The sequence below is a fragment of the Schistocerca gregaria genome, chromosome X, assembly GCF_023897955.1.
Source record: "Schistocerca gregaria isolate iqSchGreg1 chromosome X, iqSchGreg1.2, whole genome shotgun sequence".
Classification (NCBI taxonomy): Eukaryota; Metazoa; Arthropoda; class Insecta; order Orthoptera; family Acrididae; genus Schistocerca; species Schistocerca gregaria.
Window position 1 is genome coordinate 551,862,510 of NC_064931.1, and position 15,255 is coordinate 551,877,764.

Genomic DNA, 15,255 nt, shown 5'->3' on the forward strand with positions numbered 1-15,255 from the left:
ATCCATTGACCTTTAAAGCGGTCACTGAGAAAATCACAGACGTCAGCCAGGTAGTGGGGTAGTGCACCATCTTGCATGAAGTAAACATTTCGTTCTTGGTCATCCTCATCGATCTGTGGTATCAAAAACAGTTGTAACATATCCAGGTACACTGTCCCATTGATCGTTCTCTCACGGAAAAGAAAGTGGCCATACACCTTGTTCTTGTTCAATGCACAAAAAAGGTTCAGTTTAGGGCTATCACGAACATGTTGAAGTGTTTGATGTGGATTTTCACAGCTCCAAATCATACACTTATTTATGTTAACCTTGCCACTTAAGTGAAAAGTCGACTCGTCAGAAAAGATGATTTTGTACAAGAAATGTTCATCCTCATGTAATCGAGTAAATGTATCCGCACATAAGTTCTTGCGAGCAATTTTATTGCTTGTACGATTGTAATCTGTACGGTTTCAAATGCAAACGGTTTCTCAACACACGCCAAACGGTTGTATGTGGGATTTGCAGATCGCGAGAAGCACGCCTGGCCGATTTCGTAGGGCTGTTGACAAAATGTTGTCTCACTCGCTCAAAGTCGTCATCAGATGTGCTTGGATGACCTGATGATTTCCCATGTCTTAACAAGGATCCTGTTTCTACAAAACATCTATGCTATTCATAAACTGTAGGCCTACTAGGAGGATCTTTAGCGTACTTGGTACGGAAATTACGCTGAACTGTTGTCGCCGACTTCGATTCGTCAAACCAAAACACACAGCCAGCACGCTCGGGTCCAGTGAAGGCAGCCATCTGCAACGCAACTGCCGCCAGCGTTCCTTACGGTGCGATTCGGCAATAGCGAACTACGCGAGACGAAACTTGATGCATGTCCCTGCAAATTGACACTATAATCACCTTTGTAGGTACTATGAATTAATTTATATGAATTTTTAAAGTTGTCAAGTCCTTTTTGAAACACCCTGTATTTGTTTGAAAGTACCGGGCGAGTGAACGAACTTGGTGAGCCCTATCGGGTCCTGAGAGCATGCCTCAGCCAGCCCCTGCGGCCCAAAGCTCCAGAATCTAACGCTCTCCTTCCATCTACGGAAAGAGAAGAGCTCTGAAAGAAATATATAAAGAAATGTGCCGTCTGCAAATCTTTTAAAGTGAGTTGCAGAATATAGGCGTAGTTTAATGAAGGTAGAAAGAGTGACAATAATCTTAATAAAAAGTATATTAACAAGATGATAACTGAATTAGATTAATATTGCAGTTATGCTACGTAAATGAAAGTTATTTTTCAAATGGTTCGCCTTTTCTCCGATGTTGATCCGAGTGGAGTATAGAGGGGCGTTAGTGAGCTCCAATTCGTATTGCTATTCACAATGGATTATGCCGCTCACCTTGAAGGTTCAAATGGCTCTGAGCACTATGCGACTTAACATCTGTGGTCAGCAGTCGCCTAGAACTTAGAACTAATTAAACCTAACTAACCTAAGGACATCACACACATCCATGCCCGAGGTAGGATTCGAACCTGCGACCGTAGCAGTCGCGCGGTTCCGGACTGAGCGCCTAGAACCGCGAGACCACCGCGGCCGGCCTCACCTTGAAGGGTCAACTTGCGAAGCGAGCTACAAATTGGGTATTGCTCAGACACTGGTCATCCAAAAGTTGTCAGCGTTCGATGGTAGTGTTCGATTCGATACAAGTTAGCTACTCGAGTCTCCGAAAGTGTAATCCCACGAGAAACGCATGCTTACAAGAAACAGGACATAATCAATAATGATGGAAAGTAATGTATCTTTTGTAAGTTGTGTGGAACGTGTTGACAGAGAAGTAATACTTCTATCCATGTTTCAATCTGCAGGATTTTTTGTTGGATAATAACGGTTCACAGGACCGTCATACCCATTAACAAAAGCAGCAGCAGGCTTCACAGTTATTTTCGGGAGATGTTCGGAAATTGAGTTGCAGTTGGAATACTACCTTTGCTGGCAGCCATAACACAAGCGGGGGAGTAGGAGGCATGCATAGCACGGAGGGCTTTCGGGATCAATTCATGGCCTGCCCAGTATTCAAGAAGTTTTTTGAACGTTCCCATGATACTACAAGAACTTTCCGCGGCGTTAGTTTGTCAACTGGGTTATGTTTGGGTGTGCCAAGCGACAACACAAAATACAGCCTGCTTTAGCTGTAGAAGGGGCTGAACCCCAATGTGAATGATTTGTTTCAATAGCAGTCATTCCATAACCACTGCAGATCAGCTAAACGGTCTCGCATGTTGAACTAAACTGCAAAAAGAAAGTGAGGAACCCAGAAGGGGAGGAGGAAATTGCATGGAACTTCATGTACTAAGATGGCATGTGATGTTACGTCGACGCTTAGAAAAATCGAGTCAAAGTTTGAAAGAACTTGGCAGTACGAGCCAACTTTTCAGTATGACGTTGCGCCCCCTCTCGTCTGAATGCATTAACTGATTCGGTTGGGGAGGGTGTCAGACCGCTGTTGTATCCTCCCCTGAGGCAAGTTGGCCCACAACTGTTACAACTGGTCCTTGATATCCCAGATACTGGCACTGAAACAGAGTGGTGGGCAGAGGTGTGGCCGACCACAATCTTGAGACGACTATGCCTGCCCTCATGTTCTCATACAGTCCATTCTTGGCCCTTGTCATATCCAAATGTCCCAAAAATATGTATATTGCCCACTTAGAGCAGCCAGCCAAATGGAGACCCCTATGAGATCTCTTTCAAATACTGTCAGCTGCTGATAATGTTTTCTCACACGAGTGTGCGGTATTTCCGTGTCCTTCACAGTGACACTCAGCATTTAACGCTGTTTACGCCACTTATATACTGAACAAGACCTGGTAACAGTACTAAACTCGAGAGCAACACTAATGAATGCACTCCGATGAACGCTCTACCTGTCATAGATAATTACATATCATAAATGATAATTAATTGAAACCCTCAGTTGCCGACAGGTGTTGTTGACATACTTCGATGGGGACAGTTGAAAATGTGTGCCTCGACCGGGACTCGAACCCGGGATCTCCTGCTTATATGGCAGACGCTCTATCCATCTGAGCCACCGAAGAAACAGGTGAATAGCGCGACTGCAGGGACTTATGCTTTGCACGATCCCCGTGATACCCACATTAGCAACTGTCCACAATCTACATACGTAATGTACCTAATAGATATTTGCACGGGGAGCGTGCAAGGCAGTCGCGCTATTCATCTGTGTCCTCGGTGGCTCAGATGGATAGATCGTCTGCCATGTAAGCAGGAAATCATGGGTTCGAGTCCCGGTCGGGGCATACATTTTCAGCTGTCCCCATCGAGGTATACCAACAACACCTTTCGGCAGCTGAGGGTTTCAATTAATTATCATTTATTCTAGACCACGCTGCTGCTACGGTCGCAGGTTCGAATCCTGCCTCGAGCATGGATGTGTGTGATGTCCTTAGGTTAAATGGCTCTGTGCGCTAAGGGACTTAACATCTGAGGTCATCAGTCCCCTAGAACTTAGAACTGCTTAAACCTAACTAACCTAAGGACATCACACACATCCGTGCCCGAGGCAGGATTCGAACCTGCCACCGTAGGGGTCGCACGGTTCCAGACTGAAGCGCCTAGAACCGCTCGGCCACTCTGGCCGGCTGTCCTTAGGTTAGTCAGGTTTAAGTAGTTCTACGTCTAGGGGACTGATGGCCTCAGATGTTAAGTCCCATAGTGCTCAGAGCCATTTATTCTAGAGAAGCTGCATGGTCATCAATGGTATCTGCTCTTTCGAGAACACTTACTATCTTCATATATAATTACATATCAGCCGATGGTGTGTACATGTACGAAATTGCAGGGTGTGTTCAGGTTGGGGAGGATGGCAAGGACCCTTAGCTTTCCAGCCGTAAGTAGATCACTTGGTTCTGTTCTCTTGGAGGAATAGGACGGTTTCTTTCGTGACTGTCTGTCTAGAGTTCGCGTCGAACTTACGATGGAGATTACTTCAGAGCAACGCTATGCCATAACATTATGCGTGAAGCTCAACAAGACGCCGCTGCAATCTTTTTGAATGTTTAAGGAATCCTTCGGGGACGACTGCCTTTCCAGGTACCAGTCGAACAGATGGTAGAAGACGTTTAGAGACATTTGGGTGGAGATCGCCGATGAGGCCTGCGCAGGAGCGTGAATGAGGGCCGTGTGACCTTTGTGCGCCAGTTACTGAATTAACACCGTCGAATGGGTGTTCGCTTCATGTCCGTATTATTGCACTTGCCGAAAAGTATTGTTCATGAGATTGTATCAGAACATTTGACCAAGCGGAAGACTGGCGCAAAACTTGTGCGCAGCGTTTTGAGTGACGAGCAAAAGCAACACCGAGTGGAAAAGTGTGAAGAACTCGAGAAACTCTGTGAAGTTCGAATAATTTTCAGTTTCTGAACCTATCAGATCAATTCATAAAAAACAAAAAAATTCGACCCATTATTTTCCGGACAAACCCTGTATACTAACATGCGGCTATGTCCTCCACCTCCTTCACTTTCTGTCAGACAGTGTATCTCAAAATACTGTCTGCAGAACTCTCATCAATATTTTGATACTTTGGAGTAAAATAGTTTCCTCTTGCTTTGAAATCTTATGAAAGAGTTTAGGCAAATGGGACTGTAATCATTTCTACCATTTGATATATACAACTGTCATCTTTAATGTTTCATCAACAATTTGTATCAGTATCTTTCCTGAAAATTTCTGAGCACCGAAACTGCATCTCAATTTTTTAAATGAGGCTCTCGATAAATCCTGCAGCAATAACTTCAGTACATACATGCTAACAGGGATATGTTGACGTTACTTCCATAAACTCTCATCATAACGAAGATGTAAGACATTAATTTCTGCCGACTTGTAGCAGATTAGAAGCAGGGCAGCGAGTTTTACGGAGCACTGAAAGTGCATTTTTGGCTTTCTTTCTCACTCCGCCTCTGTTACTATTAGAGTTGCTTGGACAAAGTAAGGGTTGTGGGGTAACATCAAAGTTTTAGGTTCGTCCCCCAGCTGTCTATTCTAACACACAGAAAAAATTCAATACGTGATTTACTGCAAAATGTGAATGAAACTTAGTACAGCGAAAGCTTCAGTTTCTGAGATATTAAATACATACAAACTACCATCCAAATTAACATGCAGCCAGCAGAAAAAAATTTAGATGTGACAGCCGCCAACAAACGGCAGCTGTTGTCATAAAGCAATAAAAATTTTACTATTATCTGTTTTCTTGTGATAAGAAAACGTCTGTTTTGCCACATACAGGGCGAGAAGTGCAGTCATAGTCAGTACTCTGCCAAAGAATCTCTTTATTAATGAATAACAAGTCAGCTCCTGATCATACACGTAGAGTAATCCGTTTTCACTAAATGTCAGACTGAAGTCTCAGACCATAGATACTATACAGGGTGTTACAAAAAGGTACGGCCAAACTTTCAGGAAACATTCCTCACACACAAATAAGGAAAAGATGTTATGTGGACATGTGTCCGGAAACGCTTAATTTCCATGTTAGAGCTCATTTTAGTTTCGTCAGTATGTACTGTACTTTCTCGATTCACCGCCAGTTGGCCCATTTGAAGGAACGTAATGGCTTCGGTGCTTGTGTTGGTTCAAAAGGCTCTCAGCACTATGGGACTTAACAGCTGTGGTCATTAGTCTTCCAGAACTTACAACTACTTAAACCTAACTAACCTAAGGAAATCACACACATCCGTGCCCGAGGCAGGATTCGAACCTGCGGTCACGCGGTTCCAGACTGTAGCGCCTAGAACCGCACGGCCACTCCGGCCGGCACGGTGCTTGTGTTGACATGCGACTCATTGCTCTACAGTACTAGCACCAAGCACATAAGTACGTAGCATCGACAGGTTATTGTTCATCACGAACGTGGTTTTGCAGTCAGTGGAATGTTTACAAATGCGGAGTTGGCAGATGCCCATTTGATGTATGGTTTAGCATGGGGCAATAGCCGTGGCACGTTACGTTTGTATCGAGACAGATTTCCAGAACGAAGGTGTCACGACAGGAAGACGTTCGAAGCAATTGATCGGCGTCTTAGGGAGCACGGAACATTCCAGCATATGACTCGCGACTGGGGAAGACCTAGAACGACGAGGACACCTGCAATGGACGAGGCAATTGACGATAACCCTAATGTCAGCGTCAGAGAAGTTGCTGCTGTACAAGGTAACGTTGACCACGTCACAGTATGGAGAGTGCTACGGGAGAACCAGTTGTTTCCGTACCATGTACAGCGTGTGTAGCCACTATCAGCAGCTGATTGGCCTCCACAGGTACACTTCTGCGAATGGATCATCCAACAATGTGTCAATCATCATTTCAGTGCAAATGTTCTCTTTGCGGATGAGGCTTCATTCCAACGTGATCAAATTGTTAATTTTCACAATCAACATGTGTGGCCTGACGAGAGTCCGTACGCAATTGTGCAATCACGTCATCAACACAGATTTTCTGTGAACGTTTGGGCATTCATTGTTGGTGATGTCTTGATTGGGCCCCATGTTCTTCCACCTACGCTCAATGGAGCACGTTATCATGGGGATACTCTACCTGTGCTGCTAGAACATATGCCTTTACAAGTACGACACAACATGTGGTTCATGCACGATGGAGCTCCTGCACATTTCAGTCGAAGTGTTCGTACGCTTCTCAACAACAGATTCGGTGACCGATGGATTGGTAGAGGCGGACCAATTCCATGGCCTCCACGCTCTCCTGACCTCAACCCTCTTGACTTTCATTTATGGGGGCATCTGAAAGCTCTTGTCTACGTAACCCCGGTACCAAATGTAGAGACTCTTCGGGCTCGTATTGTGGACGGCTGTGATACAATACGCCATTGTGTAGGGCGGCATCAGCGCATCAGGAATTCCATGCGACAGAGGGTGGATGCATGTATCCTCGCTAACGGAGGACATTTTGAACCTTTCCTGTAACAAAGTGTTTGACGTCACGCTGTTACGTTCTATTGCTGTGTGTTTCCATTCCATGATTAATGTGATTTGAAGAGAAGTAATATTTTCTTTCTTTGTGTGCGAGGAATGTTCCCTGAAAGTTTGGCCGTACCTTTTTGTTACACCCTGTACACACACACACACACACACACACACATATATATTCTAAAAGAGCTGTATGTTACCGAACTTGATATAAGTAAGTCCTCAGGTGACTTCCATGTATTTAACAATGGTGGTAGAGGGCAACAGTTCTTAAAGCAATTCACGCAACTGTTTTTGTGCCTACAGGAGTGGAGTTTCGTTTAGATGGAACTGAAAATATACCAATGTAATAAAACTATAAGAACTGATTCTCTGTAATTTACAAGTGCTTTTGAGTCAGTATTTGTGTGTATGGAAGCTCGATTCTTTTCAATATTGTCCCCCCCCCCCCCTCCCCAAATTAGTGATTAGCTTGTTTATTAGTATTATCGTATTGAGATGTTTCTGTCTGTTGGCCCAATATGTTAAGTAAGCTAAACGTGCACACTAAGTACTGGAGTTTTGCGGTCCTAGAAAACGTTTCACCATAAGTGAATATGTATCACCCTAATGGAAACCCTTCTCTAAGGGCAGCCACGAACGGATTTCGATGATGGTAAGAATAAACACAGCCACGACGACTTATAGATGAAGTATTCGAGAGCATTGTTATTACTGTTCTTTCAAAATTGTGATGCTGATGTGGACAGCAATATTTAAAAAATCATAGATTTAAACCCCTTCTTATTCACAGTCTGAGTATCACACCATGGTACCATTAGGTTACACTTCAGGCAGAGTTTCATTACCACGATTACAATAAAGAATTTAATAATTCAACTTCCAGCAATTCTTCTGTCCCTACGCAACTTAATTCAAATGTTACACGATTCTCTACAACACCGTGATAATTCTTCAGCGCACCTTTTATTAATCATCTTGTCCCTTCCCGTGATTCACAACATAATTCTTTCCATATTCCGTTGTTAACTCTTGATATTTGGGTGGCCTCACGGTCTAGATTAGCAATAGCTGTACACATTGCTTATAGACTTCTTGGTTCCGCAAGGTAACGTCATTGCTGGTCTTCATGATCCTCCGGGCTAGCATATTGATTTGTACATCTCCCTGCTCTTGTAAGTAGCTTTTAGGCGTTTTGGATTCATTTATGCTTTGCTGAAGTCAATCTACAGCCAAAGCTTTCAGACCACTGACATCTATACAGGGTGAATCACCTAAAGCTTGCACGGCAAATATTGTGGAAACAGAAAGTGCTATTGATGAGCGTTTTTCACAGAATGGATTGGTAGTCAGGGGTTCGTATTGTTAGCCAATAAACAGTCTGTAATAATACTTTAAAGTGTATTTTGTGCAAACATACACGTTTTAAGTGCCACATAGCCTATTGACACTGAAAGGACTAAAAGTAGGATAAATTAGAATGTCAGTGCTCTTGGTTGCGGGATTCTAGTGCGAGTCCATTACGATATATCGTATTTAGGGAAGTTCCCACACGGACAGTTATGTTTTTCTTTAATGTGTGCTGCCACAGGTATTGTGTAACTGTATACACTAGTTATATGGATTCTGCCCATTTACGAGACAACTGACCATCACAGTTGTGTTCAAAATGACCACCGGCAGAGGCAATACACCCTTCCAATCCGGTATGGAACGACTACTGCACACGTCCTACCGTTTCAGCAGAGATGTCCGAACAGGCTGCAGTAAGACGACGTTGGGTATCATCGCGTGTACTTAGTATGCCCTAGAAGACAGAGACTTTCAGCTTTCCCCACAGAAATAAGTCTACACGCGTCAAGTCCTGTAACGGACCGGGCCAAGGTACAGGTACTCTGCGTCCAATCCAAAGATTTGGGAACAACTCGTGACGACATACTATAGCACTTCGTGCACTATCGATTGGACAGCCATTATGTTCATACCACAGGTTTCTCCTAGTCTGCAGAGGAACGTCTTCTAGCATCCGTGGAGGATGTCATGTTGCAAGACTACGATACTTGAGGGCTTTCAGCGTTCCGTCTATGAAAGAGAGCTTGTGAGCTGACGGTTCACTATCGTACGCCACACGTTTACACACCGTGGACGCTGTCGTTCCACCTGACGAAACCAGCTGGGATTGTCAACAGCCCAACAGAGCATGCCTCGGATGTTTGCCTGGCCATGATTGGTGAATGAGGCTTCTCACTAAACAAGATGCATAATGTATCTGGAGCGTGCTGTCTTAATGCCCATGTACAGAAATTAACACGATTCTCATGATCGTTTCCATGAAGCTCTAGGAGAGAGATGTGATAATGTTGGAACCTATGTCGGTGGAGAATGCGTAGGACACTTGCCTGACTCATGCCACTTCCTCGCGCGTGACTGCACGGGAGATGGCGTGCGGATCAACTGCAGCAGCAGCAGCAAGAACATCAATTTCTCCCTTTTCTGTCGTCACTTGTTTTCTTCTTTGTCTTTTTCTATGTGTTACACTACCACTTTCATGTAACTGGTTGAAGATGTTGATTAATAATTACCGAGGCAGTTGACGTCTATTGGGAAATCTTGCGCATACACTGTACAAGAACGAACTGAATTCTTCCTACACACTCCATACACCATGAGCATGTCGGTTATTCTGCGTTGGTAAATCCCATCCTCCAGTCACGACCTACAGCTTGGACTGCCGGACATTAACTGACTAGCAAGTCGCAATGCACTCAACGAACACATAAACAAATTGTAAGCAAACATAACAACATCGTACCTAGCAGTACGCAGGTTGAATCGCACATACAGGTGTCAGTGTGAAACTTATCAAATTACGATATCTCGTAAACGACTCGCACTATAATCCTGCAACAAATGCCACTGACATTCTAATTTACCTTACTTTTGGTTTGTTAATGCCAATATGTATTTTTCCATTTAAAAAGTGTATCCTTGGACAAAAAATCACTTTCTAAGTATTATTACAATCTGTTTATTGGCTAACACAATACGTACCCCTGGCTACCAACCCATTCTATGAAGACCGCACATCAATAGTCCTTACTGATTCCGCAGTAATTCCCGTCCAAGTTTTAGGTGATTGACCCTGTATAATAAAGTTAACTGAGGTGAGCTTCATTGAAGACCACACATTAATCCAATTCAGTGTTTTCAAAAGACTTTTTCAACGCTGTAAAGTTGTTGAATATATAAAGGACTCACCATACTTCACTTATTTCCTTCATTCCTGAACTTTCCTCTCTCTTGAAATAGTCTAACTGAAGTTGTAGTCTCACCGTACACGTTGGGTAATAAATTGGCATTTATGGCTTTGATTTCCTGTGTTTTAAATACTCTGGGAGCGGGAAAAAGTGGAAAGTTGCTTTGAAATAAATCAATCGAAGACATTGCGGTAACTCACTCTTTGCTGTCTTTTTAGGAAGCTCGCTTACAACATGCAAGTGGTTCATCACATTATATCTACATTTAAAACCAGTTTATAACCCTCAGAGCCGGCCGGTGTGGCCGAGCGGTTCTTGGAGCTACAGTTTGGAACCGCGCGACCGCTACGGCCGCAGGTTCGAATCCTGCCTCTGGCATGGATGTGTGTGCTGTCCTTAGGTTAGTTAGGTTTAAGTAGTTCTACGTTCTAGGGGACTGATGACCTCAGATGTTTTATCCCATAGTGCTCAGAGCCATTTGAACCATTTTTTTAACCCGCAGAGGATAAACACTCATGTGTTTCTTTCCTTGACAGAGACAATGTGAATAAAAAATTACGTAATCTACTGACAAAAGAGTAATGGTCCAGCTACTCGTTAACTCGGCTCCGTTCCACTTCTTGTACATTAAAGGCATTACAGTCTTGTATGAAAAAGTATGAACCTGCTTCTAACGTAAACAATCTATGAATAATGGTTCAAATAATACATTCACCTTTATGTCTTCCTCTTTACATCACTTTTCTCAACGGATCCTAAATTTTCCTTCAGTTTAGACGTGTCGAATGGATTCTGCTCATTCATCTTGCAACTGCTCTAGAACGTAATCTTTCTCGTTTCTGTTACCAATGTTTCTGTTACCAATGTTTCTATTACAAGCATTTCTATCCCGTAGGATGAAAATTTTTTAAAAATAAATCTTCGAAGTGGTCTCCGTGTTGTTAGGCGTGCACCGTGACATTCTGGCTGATGCTCCTTGAAATCTCATCTGTATAAGCTCATGTTTCGCTTGGTTTGTGCTACGGTTGTTCTCGATTCTCTCTTATAATATTCTCAGTTTGATTTCTGGTATAACCTTGGGAGTATTTTTTGTCAGTTATGTTTCCTTTACTGCATTACTTTCACCTCTATTATTATGTACCCCTTTTTTTTATCAGATGTAGCATTTCCTCACTACAACTAACTTTTCTTTATATGCCAGTATATTACGGCCATCGTTCAGACACTTGAAAAACATATCATGGGGCTGTATTTGATGTAGATTAATTGAACTTCCTGTATTCTGCCAGGAATGGGAAATAAAAGTTAATGCAAGAGTTTGATTTTTACCGTCAGTCATTTGCATATTACACTCCTCTTCATCCCCCCCCCCCCCCCCCAATTTTTTCTGCTTGTCTGTTACCTTTATCTTCGTGAGTCAATGGATGTGAAAAAGTTTTTACTGAAGTCCATGTTGTGGTGTAAATCTACAGTAACTTGGTATTACCTCAAATTCTCATTCTTCACAAGATTGACTGAACAGAAACAGCTGTTTACACGAGTGAAGTGCGATATGAAGTCTCATCACAGTGTGTACTGGAGGAAGACATGTTATGGAACGTCCCCCTTACCTTACTGCGACTAATACTTCCTGACTCACTACCTGTCTGTCTTACGTTTTTTAAAGATCCGTTTGACGATCTCGTTGTCCCATCTTACTCGGTGATGTGTGAATACTCCTCGTCGATGTACTGAGACAACTGAATTGTTCGACTTTTGATTTTCAGGAACTACACTGGTCCGTCGAACAGGAAGGTCCCTTTCAAGCAGACAAATGCTTGTGGTGGTCACATATGTCATTATGAAGAAACACAAAATATCAAAAAAGAAAAAAAAAAGTATTGAACTTACGAATAAGCAGTTCTCGACTAAATTTAGTAGCTTTACAGTGGCTTCACGTAAATCATCTATTACATTCTGTGATTTTTTAAAGCAGTTTGTAACGTATGTTACTAATACATCCTTTGATAAACACTTTGTAACACTATTCTTTTAAATGGTGAACATCAATATGACGAAAATAACTATAAGAGAAGGTGTCTATGACTCTCCAGTAAGCAAAAAATAATCTTTTTCTACATAACCGTTAGCAGTTTCAACAACAGAATGCAATGTTGCGTTAAGAAAGTTGCTCGAATATTACATAACCACACCAAATTAAAAAAATAATTAGTCCCAGGACATATCCTCCTGACACCGTGTAACAGCGCCTATTGACTTGATTATGGCTTCAATCCGGCAAATGGGATGGTTCCTTTGAAAGGGCACGGCCGATTTCCTTCCAAATCCTTCCCCAACCTGAGCTTTCGCTACGTCTCTAATGACCTCGTTGTCGACGGGACGTTAAACACTAACCACCACCATCAATTCGGCAAGGACGAGAGTCCACAAGTTCCTTCACTGATTCCATATCCATATGAAACCACTCGTTCATGATTTAAATCCATTGTTGTTGTTATTGTCTTCAGCTCTATATGTGCAAGCCTCTTCATCCCCGAATAACTACTGCAACCTACATCCCTCTGAATATTCTTACTCTATTCATCTCTTGGTCTCAGTCTACGTTTTTTACCCCCCCCCCCCCCCCCCCGCCACACACACTTCCCTCCAGTATTAAATAGGTGATTCCTTGGTGTCACAGAATATGTCCTATCAATTTTCCCTTTCTTCTAGTCAGGTTATGCCAAAAACTTCTTTTCTCCTCAATTCTATTTCGTTGATGCAGTGCTTGGTCTACAGGGCCTGTCATCGCCGGGAAAGAAAAGAAAGAAAAAAAAAAAAAAAAGAGAGATATATATATATATATATATATATATATATATATATAGAGAGAGAGAGAGAGAGAGAGAGAGAGAGAGATATGAAGAACCACCTCCTCATGAGTTACGTGTGTTCTACCCATCTAATTTTCAGCATTCTTCTGTAGCACCACATTTAAAAAGCTTCTATTCTCTTCTTGTATCTTCTTGTATGAACTGTTTATCGTCCACTTTTCACTTCCATACATTCCTACACTCCATACAAATACTCCCAGAAGCGACTATCTGTCACTTAAATCTTAATTCGATGTTAACAAATTTCCCTTCTTCAGAAACGCTTTTCTTGCCATTGCCAGTACATTTTACATTCTCTCCACTTCGGCCATCATTTGTTACTTTGTTGCCCAAATAGTACAACTCACCTATTACTTTACGTGTCACGTTTCCCAACCTTATTCCATCAGCATAACCCCCTTTAATTAGACTACATACCATTATCCTTGTTTTGCCTTTACTGATGTTCATCTTACATCGCCCTTTTAAGACACTGTCCATTCCATTCAGTTGCTCTTCCAAATCCTTTGCTGTCCCTGACAGAATTACGATGTCAACTGGCACACCACAAAGGTTTTATTTCATCTCCCTGGACTTAATTCCTACTCTAAATTTTTATTTTGTTTCCTTTATTGCTTGCTCAATGTACAGATTGAATAACATCAGGTATAGTCTACACCGCTGTCTACAGTCCTTTCTCAACCACTGCTTCCCTTTCATTCCCCTCGACTCTTATAACTGCCGTCTGGTTTCGCTTCCTGTGTTGTACCCCTGCTACCCTCAGAATTGCAAAGAGAGTATTCCAGTCAACATCGTCAAAAGATTTCTCTAAGTCTAAAAACACCAAAAACGTAGGTTTTCCTTTCCTTAACCCATCTTCTAAGGGAAGTCGTAGGATCAGTATTGTCTCGCGTGTTCCCCTCATTTCTCCGGGATACGAACTGATCTTCCCCGAGGTCAGCTTCTACTAATTTCTCCATATTTGTGTAAGGAATTCGCGTTAGTATTTTGCAACCATGACTTATTAAACTTGTAGTTCGGCAATATGCACACCTGTCAGCAACTGCTTTCTTTGGAATTGGAATTATCTGCCAAATGGAGCTACCAAACTGCGGGGAAGTTGACTGCAGTGTTTCATCCGCTGTTCCAAATAGTCTAAAACAGTTTCTGTGGGCTTACGATGGAGTTCTTTAGCGGGACAGTTGAGATGGGATATGTTGCTCGAGTATTGGGCAAATCATGAACGTATGCATGCAGTCTCGTGAACACGACTGTTGTCACCATTGAGGACGGCACGTCAACAGCTTAAGCGTGAAGTTGTAGAAGAAACAGCAACATAATGTTGAAATGAACTCCTTGGTCACGGTAACATGAATGAGTGGAGTCAAGTAATGGTATGAACGCCACAGAACCATATGTAGTCTGAACTACAGCCTCCACACACTGCAGGTCAAACGTCCCATCGGCCGTCGGTGCAGTCAACGATTTACATTATTTGAAAAGAGGAAAACTCGCTACTCGTCGCACCACACTAGACGCCTCCAGCCATCTGTTTAGTTTCTGTGTTGTTTGGGATACCGAAGACGTGAAGATATATGTGGCCGTTTGAGAATTGGCGTTTCGTGAGGTACCAGAGTCCAAATGTTGATTGCATGCTGTTCTAGCCGCGCGGTCTAGGCGCTTTGGGTTCGCGCGGCTCCAACCATCGAAGGTTCGAGTCCTGCCTTGGGCATGCGTGTGTGTGTGTGTGTGTGTGTGTGTGTGTGTGTGTGTGTGTGTGTATTGTCCTTAGCGTAAGTTACTTTAAGTTAGATTTAGTGGTGTCTAGGCCTAGGGACTGATGACCTCAGCAGATTGGTCCCATAGAACTTGCAACAAATTGCCAAATTTTTCCATGCTGTTCTCCGCGCGATGTACGCTCAGAAACTGGGTTGATGGACCAGAATTCATTGGCAGCAGAAATTTCTGTCAGGTTTGAAGTGACAAGGCGTAACCCTCGTTTCAGTTCCCTGTCGGTTTGGATGTTTTTACAACCATTGTCTTCACACCGTGTTACGTAAGTGCGTGGTGTACACTATTCCTTGTAAACCTGTTTCACAGTCTGCGTTCGATATCTACATCTACATAAATACTCCGCAGGCTGCGTGGCACT

General features: G+C 42.9%; 1 protein-coding gene and 1 non-coding gene across 3 annotated transcripts in view; both read right to left on the reverse strand.

Moving 5' to 3' along the window:
* LOC126297448 (potassium voltage-gated channel subfamily H member 6) overlaps positions 1 to 15,255 on the reverse strand; it is a 2,320,485-nt gene that overhangs the window by 549,226 nt on the left and 1,756,004 nt on the right. The gene's annotated exons all lie outside the window — the stretch shown is intronic.
* Positions 3,009 to 3,082, reverse strand: Trnai-uau (transfer RNA isoleucine (anticodon UAU)). Its single transcript has one exon. It is a non-coding gene; the product is annotated as a tRNA-Ile (tRNA).